Genomic DNA, 10,974 nt, shown 5'->3' on the forward strand with positions numbered 1-10,974 from the left:
AACTCCCAGTCCCTGCACCTGCTTTCAGGAGCTTTAATCTGCTGAGCTATTAGGCCAGCCATTTTAAATTCATTTTAATGAGAAAAAAGATAAAATAGCAATGAAACAGTTTCACAAGAGGGTCGTAGGACAGTTACAAATAATTAATACATTGTATATGGTTCTCTTCATAGCAGTTATTCAGAAGATAAGATGCAGTCATATCTTGTCTAAACAGTATTAATACAAACCTTCTTAATGAACTAAGAGAAAGTATGTGTATATCTATCCTAACTTTTATATGGATATATATTTTTTCCACAGTAAATGTCCTTTATTTATATCCTGTTTTTGTTTTGTTTTGTCAGAGATGGGTGTTTCATTGCAGTCAGAGAAACTGTGTTTGGAGAAGTCTTTAATGGACCTTTTCATAGTTGATACCAGTCCAAACATTGTAGGTGCTTGAATTCAGCAATATAACCCAATATGGTCCAATAGTCCATAATAGTAGTGAGTTATCAGCACAACTGGCAATTGTTTGAAGTTGTTTACTTGAGCCTTTTATAGCTCAACATATTCATATAGCTTTATTTTTCATACCTCGTGGTTATACTTTTCTGCTGGATGGTTAAGACCAAGTTAAAGCAAGACCTATATAACTAAAAAATGTAACTTTTGCTATCTGACAAGGTCAGTCAAATCCCCTCAGGATTTTCCCTGGAACCACGTACTACACCTTGTGGATCTTTTGTCAGTTTCAGCCATCTGGATGAATCAAGGCCATTGCTTGACCAATTTGCTGTCTGCAAAAGCCTAAGAGAATGTTTTCTGTCCATGTGTCTCACCTTAGGCACACTCTACATAGTCAGTCGCTTTCTTCTGGGGCCCCACAATCTTGATCAGAAAATTTGGGACACCACTTAGTTACAGGATGTCACAGCAGAGGTTCGCTTATGTCCTCAGTCCTCACTGACTTTGAAGTACTAGGGCCACAATATTGGCTATCTTTTTGGCCCATCTATCTCTAATTTTTGTTCTGCAAACTTTAGTTGTTAAAAATCCGGAAGAGAAGCTTAATGGTATCACTATCCTGTAACAGAGGCACTTAAGCTGAACATCACTATCTGTCTGAATATCACATATCTTAGACATAAAATGGAACTTCTATTTTCCAATATCCATGGGCTTAGCTTGGACCTGGCTGCTGTGCTCTGATTCTTCCTGCTGCAGTACATGGAAGTGAACCAGTTTTTCCCCTCTGGCTAGATGTTCAGCTCCTGGATTAACTGGGTGGCTCTGGCCCCTAGGGAGTTCTGCTGCAAGGTTCCACACCAGGCCTGTCTGATCGAGGAGGTTCTGGCAAGTGCACAGATTGTCCCACACACATGCTGTCTGGCCTGGATGATGGCCGGAAGGGGATCTGGTGCGCAGGCGGAAGGTGTTACTCACAGACCAGACCTGGGCCATGGCTGGAAGGGGATCCGGCAAGTGTTCAGGTGGTCCCACACAGAGCCAGGCCTGAGTGATCAGGATGTAGATTCTTAAAAAATTGATTTTTCTAAAACTGGGTGAATTTTACTTTTAAACTGTAATCGTAAAATTAGATGACATTTCTGTGGAGTGGTAAAGCACATGCATGGTCCCAGAGTCTCTCCTTGGTCTCACCAGAGAAGGAGTGTGCACAGTAATTTTTCATATCCTACATTTGATATACTTAGCTTGCGGATGGTATTTACTTGTTCATACTGAGACTTATTGTTAAATTTCTTCAGTTTGATCATTTGAGCTTTCTTAAACTAAAGGAATTAATGTGCAGCTATTAGAACAGTACAGGAGGGAGCCAAAGAAATGGCTCAGTGGAATAAGTGCTTCCCTGACAAGCGCAAGGGCCTGAGTTCAATCCCTGATTCTGAAAAAAAATCAAAACAAAACAAAAAACCAACAATACAGGAAATATCAAACATATGCCTTATATTCTGAGCAAATGTGGAATTACATAGCTGTAAGTAATAGATGCTCTGCACCCCATCTTCTTCTCCACCAAAAACTCTGATTGCTTTAATATTTTGGGAACATTTTTATCTTAACAAAAAGCAAGATGACGGAGGTAGACCAGGACTGGCACAGGAACTTCATGAGGAATTTGGGACTTGGCCTTTACTTCTCTATCCATAGGAGGTGTTTCTTATTCTCATTCTCCCAATAACATGGATCCCAAGCCAACCTGTGACTAACTGGACAGATGAAAGCTCAAAAGGCACATGTCCCAGTTGCAGTTCTTGTGGTTCTGGGCGTGTTGTCTAGCTGCTCCTTTTCATATTTCATTCCTGAAGCTATTGCTTGTGATCACCCTGCATTGTAAAGGAGGCTGGAAAATGCTATCATGTATGTCTCTTATATTTTGTAACTGATCACATTAAAACCATAAAAGAATGAGATTCTAATGCAAAAAGTTGATTGGTTATAGGAGAGGGATTGATAGCTCTACTCTCCTTACCCATAAACAATGTTTTAATTGTTTTAGTATGTCAATTAGAAAACACTACAGAGAACCAACCTCTGAGGTACACAAATAACATTTGCACTTGTTTTTTCTTTTGTTCACCCCCATCGCAGGCCATAGTTTTTGGCAGTGGTGGTGAGCCTACAGCTCATGCTCCACAGCGAGCCCTTTGTATTACTGAAAGTTCTAAAAGTTTCACCTTCCTGTTTGACATCACTGTTCTGTGGTGCTGGGAAGGAACCGTAAACTCTTCAGTTTTGTCTATGCACTGCTACTTTTGAAACATTTTCTGTCACGAGGGCCATTTATATTTAAGCACATTTCTACTGGTAAAATATCCAATCTAACAACCTGGAGCATTAAACACCTCCTTAAATCTCCTCATATGGTTTACTCTTTAGCTTACAACATGGTTTGCACCATCCTCCCAAAGAGGCAGTCAAGTTGATCACAGCCACCTGTTTCCCCACCGCTCACCATCATGCAGAAGCTCACGGCATCTGCCTTCCAACTGCTGCTGGGCCCACTTTGAAGTCCCGACTTGCTGAGCCATCCTAGTAGATGCAGCAGCTCTCAGTTTTTGCCTTTTAAACTGAAATATTTGCCTGTGAATTTCTAGGCGTATACACTTTAACACTAACCCCAGTCCTTTGGTCTTGATTTTCTTCACTTGAAATGTGTGTTCCCAGTTCTTCACTTCTCCAGACTAGTTTTTCATTATAAACAGAGCTACCTTCTCATTATAAACACTGCACGACTGTCTTTACTGTTTCATTGCCTGCAAAAAGTGCTGCAAAGTACTTTTCCTGCCACAGCAGCCATAAGGTAAGTCATTCCTTTATTCTTACCATTGCTAAATTATTTGGTTTTGGCAAGAGATCACAGACAAACTGTAATCACAGTACGTGTAGTCCCAAAGGCTGGCCAGAAGCGCCTTTTCCCCAGACCCTCATCCCCTTTCATGCAAGTCCCTTTTCCAGGAGATTCATGCTTCTCTCCTTTGCCCTCTGAATTCCTCCTCTCTGTCTGCATTGTTAACATTATCCCCTCTACTCTTTTCATTTTGTTACATTATTTTAAATAATCAAATTATTAGCAAAATGTAATAATGCTTTTAGGAAGGAAAATTAACATATCTGATGTGCTTTAGCCATATAACCCATTAAAGATCCTATATCTGTGAAGTTTGGTACTTCCCATAATTACATCTTTTATACCAAATAAACTTAAACCTTATTAAATTGCCCCAGCTTTGATGGGCAAATTGAACTCTGAAACATGATTGTTGGGAGTGAGGCATAGATCAGCAAAATGATTTCCTTTTCCCCGTGCATGGAAAGCATTATGCCACATTTAGTAAGTGCCTACTGGAATTCTTAACTGCAGCTAAATCATGTTAGCATTTTCCTTGGGGTAGAAACAGAGTGGTTAAGCCTGCTGAATGATTTGATATAGGTGAAAACTTGGCGGGGAGCCTTGTGTCCTCAGGCTGTGAATCTGAGCCCAGCCACATTTCTACACATCCCCCACCATCCCGTATTATACATGTGAGGGACTCAGTGTTAAAGACGCAATGGAATTATTCCTATGTACTCAAGAACTGAGCAGAGCTATTAGAAAGAAATCTTCAAGTCTTCTGTGGGAAGAAAATAATTCCACAGCTGTAAGACAGTGGTGAAGGAAGCTTCATGTGCCAAGAGGAAAGCAGCTGAAAAGGCTAGAAAAACCATCACGAGTATTTTTCCACTCTTTTAAGTCATTAAATTGGCTTGAAATATTGAAGCTCATTTTTCATGTGCCTGGATCCTCCTACCTGTCAATGTCATGGTTCTTATTCATTAATCTGAAGAGTGTTATGTTAAAGCAAGATCTGCTGATTCGGAAGCTTTGCAGTGCTGTTACCAAAGTGTTAACACTCTCAGATGTTCCTTTTCTTGGTTGTATAATTGAAAAATAGAGTGGGTTTTGAAGAATTGTTCTCGAGTTTGATTAGGTTAGGCCAGTTATATGTTCTCTTTTGGCTTCAGTTTTCTTATCTGATAAAATGAAGAAAATCATGTTCAAATTGCAGGGTTGTTGAAAAGACCACATTAAAGCTCTCAGTACAGTATTTGGAACTCAGTACTTGGGACTTAGTAAGTATTGTTTTTTGTTATGGTGCCAATCTAAAGCATCCTCCAAAAACCTCATGTGTTGAGAGGTGGGGCTTTCAGAAGATGATTGGATCCTGGGTGTGTCATACTCATTAGTGGATTAATCCTGATGAGTTCCTAGCTAAATGCACTGTCATGGGGTAGGGCATGATTGGAGGAGGTAGGGACATGGCTGAGGAGAGTATATACCTCTCTCTGACTCTTCCTGCTTTCTCTGCTTTCTGGCTGCAGGTTTTCTCTGTTGAGCAGCTTTTCTCTGTCAGGCTCTTCCACTGTGATGTACTAGGCTTGATGCCAGCCAACCATGGGCTGAACTCTCTTAAGCAAAGCCCAAATGAATTGCTCTTCCTTGTGACATGGGTATCAGTTACTTTGTCCCATTGATGGAAAAATGACTAATACACCTTCACCATGACCAATCATTACTGATATAGTTTCCTATAAAGTTATATTCTTAACACTAGTATTCTGGTTTTTTTTTTTAAAGAAAACCTTAAAAGCAAATATGTTAAAGGACTGTAATTTAGAGTTTCTTATTAGAAAATATTTATTTTAGCAATATTCAAAATGTTAACATATATTGGCAAATATTGGATGTCTACAGTGTTAATTCCTAGTAGTAAAATTACTGAATTAAAAAGAAAGTACTTTTTTATTTGTTCATTATCAGCAAATTCTTCTACAAAAAGGCCACACCATTTCGATTTGATACATAGAAGTATACTTTTCTCCATACTCTGATAAGGGCTAGAGTTTTTCAGATCTTAATCCTGAGGCTACTATCAGAGGTAAATATTAGATACAGATTTATTTAAATCTAAGTGCTGGAAAAATACCATAAGCTTAATTCATGAGTGCATGTACCTTTTCATTTTGTTGGGTCATTTTTCTTTTCAGTGTTTAAATGCTGGGTGAAAACACTCACTCTTTCCTGTTATTGCTACTTCCCCAGCTCCTTTTTACTTCCAGATTTTGCAGAGTATTTCTGAAGCCCAAAGAAACAAAAACAAGGTTGAGCAAACTTGCTATAACACAACTTATTGGCAGGGAAATTTTATAGTCTAGTATCATAAAAATCAGTAGAGATCAATGATACTCCAACTTGAATATGAAGAATAAAGATTTATGGGTTTTCCTCAAGAGAGTCTTATTTTCTAGTTCTGGGATGTGATTTGAAATACCTCAAGTGGAGAAAGCAACCCACAGACCACACTGGTATGGGGTGTAGAAAGCAAACACAGAGCCGGAAAACCCCTCTTCTTCCTTTAGATAATCAGATTCTATGTAATCAAGTTCCTTATAAAGAGAGACAAATAGGCCTAGGCCCTGAATAGGCAATTGAATTTCCCTGGCCACATGTACAGTGCTCTTGGCTTTTAGCTAACACGAGTCTTTGGAAAAAACCAACACCCAAGAGTAATACAAAAAAAAGTATTTTTTTTGGCCTGGTGCTCTTTCAACAATCTGAAAAATAACACTATTGAAGTTCCTTGGCATGACAGCATCATACACCTGTGATCAACCACTCCCTGAACTTCATGCCACCCAGGGCTTTGTGACAGGAACTAAATTGATAAAAGTCTGTTGGGAACATATTCGTAACTATGACATGAAAGTTGTGGCTATGGGGAGTAAGGAGAGAAAAGAAGCACCTGGGATTAGCTGTTTTTCATCTTGGGGCTTCTTGGCTCCTTAATTAAGTTTGTAGGTGTTGCTATTAACTGATTCAGCATGCCTGACTCTGACAGATAGCTTTTGGTTCCTTCTGTTTTCCTGATCTGTACCTAGCACAGGTCTCATACTGGGAAGGCATGTGGGCCCTGGGGATTTAATATTGAGCAAGGTAACCCTGGTCCTTGTTCTCCTGGGGTTTACATTTTAATTTTCAAAATTCACTGCAAATATTCAGGATAAAAACCCTACAGAAAATAAGAATAGAGGGCCCTTACCTCCCCCTGATAAAAGCCATCTATGACAAATCAACAGCCAACATCATACTAAATGGACAAAAACTGAAAGCCTTCACTCTAAAATTAGGAACAAGTCAAGGATGTGCACTATCAACACCCCTATCCATTATAATTCTGGAAACATCAGCCAGAGTAATTAGATAAGAGAGAGAAATAAAATGAATAAGGATGGAAAGGAAGAAGTTAAATTATCATTATCTGCAGATGATGTGATACTCTACATAGAAAACCCAGAGTACATAGCAAATATGTCAAAGAATTAAAAAAAAAAAGGATCTCATCCTTTTAAAAAACTTTTTCTTAGCCAAAGAAATCAACAAAGTGAAAAGACAACCTACAGAGAGGGAAAAGTTTGAGCCAATTGTCCTTCAAACAAAGAACTTCTGCCTAGAACATGTAAAGAATTGAAAAAAATAAAACGTAAATTCAAAGACCCTGTCAAAAATTGGCATCTGAGATGAATACACACTTCTCAGATGAAGAAATACAAATGACAAATAAATATGTTCAATGTCACTGTTCATTCAAGAGATTAAAATTAACCAAATAATAAAATTCTATCTTACCCCAGTAAGAATGGCTGTCATCAAGAAATCAACCAATAAGAGGGTCAGTGAGATAGCTCAGTGGCCTAAAGCACTTGCCTAGGCAAGCTTACGCACCATGGTCCAATCCCTGGTACCACATACTATGCCAGGCCAATCCCACAATGGGCTGAGCTGGCCACAAAAAATAATAAAAAAAATCAACCAATAAGAAATGTTGGCACAGCTGTGGGGAAAAAGTAAATATTTCCCACTGTTGGTAGGAATATATACTGGTCAAACCACTGTGGAAATCAGTATGGAAATTACTTCAAAAACTAGAATTAGAGGTCCCATTCAATGTCATTATTCACCTTCTGGATATCTTCCCAGAAGAATTAAAAACATCATACCACAGTCGTATATGTGTACCCATGTTTATAGCAGCACAATTTGTAATAGCTAAATCTTGGAAACAACCCCAATGCCCATCAACTGAGGAATGGAATAGAAAGATGTGGCATTTTTAATATAGTGGAGTATGACTCATCTGTAAATAAAGCTAAACTGGAGACTTTTATAGGTCAATGAATGCAACCTGAAACCATATTCATAAGAGAAATAAATCAGACTCACATGTGTAAATGTTTAATTGTTTCTCTTGTGTGAGAATATGAAAAAGTAAATAAGGTTTAAACTTTACAATAGATATTGTGAAATGAAAAGCAATAGTTCAAAAAAAAAGGAACTAGGATGGGTAAAAGCGGAAAGGACAGTAGGAAAAAGGAAAAGAAACCACAAGTTAATTATACTATCAGTGTCTGCTGGATCATTAGAAAGAAAGGTTGTGTGCTAATAGCGATTGGAGAAGTTTTTATAACCATATCTTCTACCCTGAGCAACTACTTTAAAGATAATAACATGTAACACATTAACTATTGTTATTTTCCTATTATTTTATGAAATTTTGTTTTATCACTTTTTCTGTAAAATAAAAGAGAATATGGGAATTAACAGTTTAAATGGGAACCAGAAATAGATAAGCATTCCTTCAGACAAACCAAAAATCAAACAAATGAACCACCACCAACAACAACTGAAAAAAATCAAAACTAAAAACCAAACAGCAAGGACAACTCATTTGTAAACTATGAGGATCAATTTCAGGGTACCTTTAGTTATTGTAAAGAATCTCCTACAATTTTTTTTAATCTATTTGATTGTTACAGGGTCTCACTAAGCAGCTAGGACTCATGGTGATCCTCCTGCTTTCAGCCTCCATAGCACTGGGATTACAGGCATAGCCACTACACCCAGACTTTGGCCAGCTCAGCCAGACCTGGGGGTGGTGCTGGCAGGCAAGTGGTGCCAGGGATCAAAACGTGGTCCCTGCACTTGCCTAAGCAGGCGCTTTAGTCCGCGGAGCTATCTCGCCAGCCCAGAAGCTCCTACAATTGACACATCTGTCTTTTAGAGTAGTTTTATAATGTATAGGGCTTCTTAACCAATGCTCATCTGTTCATTCTCACAGGCCAAGCAAATATTTGTCTCTTTTGTTCCCTTATGGTCAGTCATGTGCTAGGTTTCCAATGGTCCTTTGAATATCAAAACTAATTTTAGGCCCAGAAATAGCTTCTGGCCAATGTATTCATGTGACTACCTGCTGGGTGCTCTGGGCTGCATGATTACCACTGCTTGGATTCACTTTTCTGAACATGTGCATGGACAGTTGACTGCCATGGATGAAGGGCTATCAACAGCTTGAACATCTTCATGTGTTGTGTTTGGAACTATTTCTTCATTGCTATATTTAGGAACATTTACTGTTTGGAGATCATGTGAGATAAATTATGACTTGATTAACCAGCATGTATAACCTGCGTATTCTCTTTTCTCCTACGCAAGTGTACAGTTGTTAATATCATTAAAGTCATCCAGGGCTGCTGATGCAGTGGGATGGTTAAGAATATGCCCCTCTCCTCAGGGAAAGGCTTCAAATAGGATTACAAATGGTATACATTGTAAGGACATGGCCCCAGACATGGTTGTGGAATTGCTACATGAAATTTCTGTGAGCTAATCCTTCCCACAGGGAATCAGCAGAGACAAGTGATGCTCAAATTGGAGTGTGCATAAAAATTAAAGTTTTTATAGAAAATAGATGTTTTCTGGCATCATTGGGTGAAACATTAGCCAGGAGTAGCTTATTGCTCATCAAGATCTGCTGCCCTTTCTCTGGTGCTCTGGAGAGTGGTTCACGCTGCCTTGGGATTCTTGAAAGGACTCTGTGATGGTCCAGGTCAGCTCAACCCATATTTTTTTTTAAAAAACTCTAATCTGTTCTAGGGACACTGTTGGATACTGAGAGGTGATAAAAATGAATGAGATGAAGTTTCTGTCCTCAGTATTTCATTGTTGTGGGGAATTTGTGGGATATAAATCACAACACAGATTGCCCGGTATCAAGACAGTTCGTTATAGTACTGCTTTTCATGTAGGACACTATGGATGGCTCGTCACGAGAGCTGCATGGCACTACCTTTGATGTGGTGACTGGAAACATGATTTCATTTTACAAATGTCCTAAAATTTTAGTATCTAATGTAACAAACAACCCAGAACCAAAGTCTCTTGGCAAGTTGCTCTCCTGATCTGCCATTCATTTTTTTTCTTCATTTATGTATTTGGTACAGGGTCTTACTATGTAACACAGACTCATAGTGATCCTCCTGTTTTCAGCCTCTCCAGTGCTGGGATTACAGGCATATATCACAAAGCCCAGAATCGAACCCTGGTCCCTGAGCTTGTCAAAGAAAGCCCTTAGTCTGCTGAGCCACCTTGCTGGCCCTCCTCCATTCATTCTTGAAAATGAAAGTACAATTGTTGTCTCTCTCATTGGCTACTCTGCCTGACCTCTTTATTCTTCAAGTCTTTCTTTTATTTCCAAAACCAAAGGAAATGTTTCATTAAAATAATATTCTCAAGAATAATCCTCAAATTAATCTCATAACTTTACCAAGCTTTGCACATATAGGTAAAGACTCTTATTGATAGAATAATGTTAATGTCAGTTACCCAACACAAGCTTGTTATTCATACTTTAGGAAGATTATATGCAAATTTGTGGACTATTTTTTCAGGTGTAAGTTATTTTTGAAACTCATGTAAGAAATGAAATGGCAAAGAGAATTGGCTCAAGTGTTAAATACTTTTTTTCCTTCAAGATAGTTACCACTTTTTAAAAATCAATCTTATCAATTTTTTATTTAAAAAGTCCATACAGATAGACAGAAGCCCAGTGTACTTTTTCAGGGGCAGGTATTCTAATCTAAGGGAAGTATAAAATTTAGTGCTATACATCAGGTTAAAGGGATATTTTACAAAATAAGACTTAGTCCTTCTAAAGAGGCTGTCTACACTGGCTTTAATTCTGCTGTAGTTTCTTAGATCTCACTAAGAGGGATGAGGGTGCTGTAGATAGTCTTACTAAGTTTTCCACTTTTTAATAGCTAGAGCTAATCAGTTTTAGGGCTCGTTTACGTAATTTAGAAGTTCCTCTTTTTCCACTTCTTTCCCACACTTTACACAATTGATGTAACAGAGTCCCAATTTTCTTTCCTAAAACACGTTCATTTCCTGACATCATGGCCACGCCCTGGACATGGGGGGACGGACCCGGGCTGCATCTCCTTCAGAAGATAGTGCTCACCTTGTGCTTCCGCGGAGACAGTATTAGGTTCCCTAAAATCCGTAGTGAACTCTCAGTGGAGTTTCAGCAACTATCTGTTGTTTTAATTAAATCTTTCTTACTTGTTAACATTTTATCTTAAATAAAAAAATTTAAA

The 10,974-nt window shown here is 38.5% G+C and overlaps 1 pseudogene; it reads right to left on the reverse strand.

Moving 5' to 3' along the window:
• Positions 1-10,631: 10,631 nt before the first annotated feature.
• LOC101590361 overlaps positions 10,632-10,974 on the reverse strand; it is a 2,080-nt pseudogene continuing 1,737 nt past the window's right edge.

Source organism: Octodon degus, unplaced genomic scaffold (genome assembly GCF_000260255.1).
Source record: "Octodon degus isolate 3935 unplaced genomic scaffold, OctDeg1.0 scaffold00091, whole genome shotgun sequence".
Classification (NCBI taxonomy): domain Eukaryota; kingdom Metazoa; phylum Chordata; class Mammalia; order Rodentia; family Octodontidae; genus Octodon; species Octodon degus.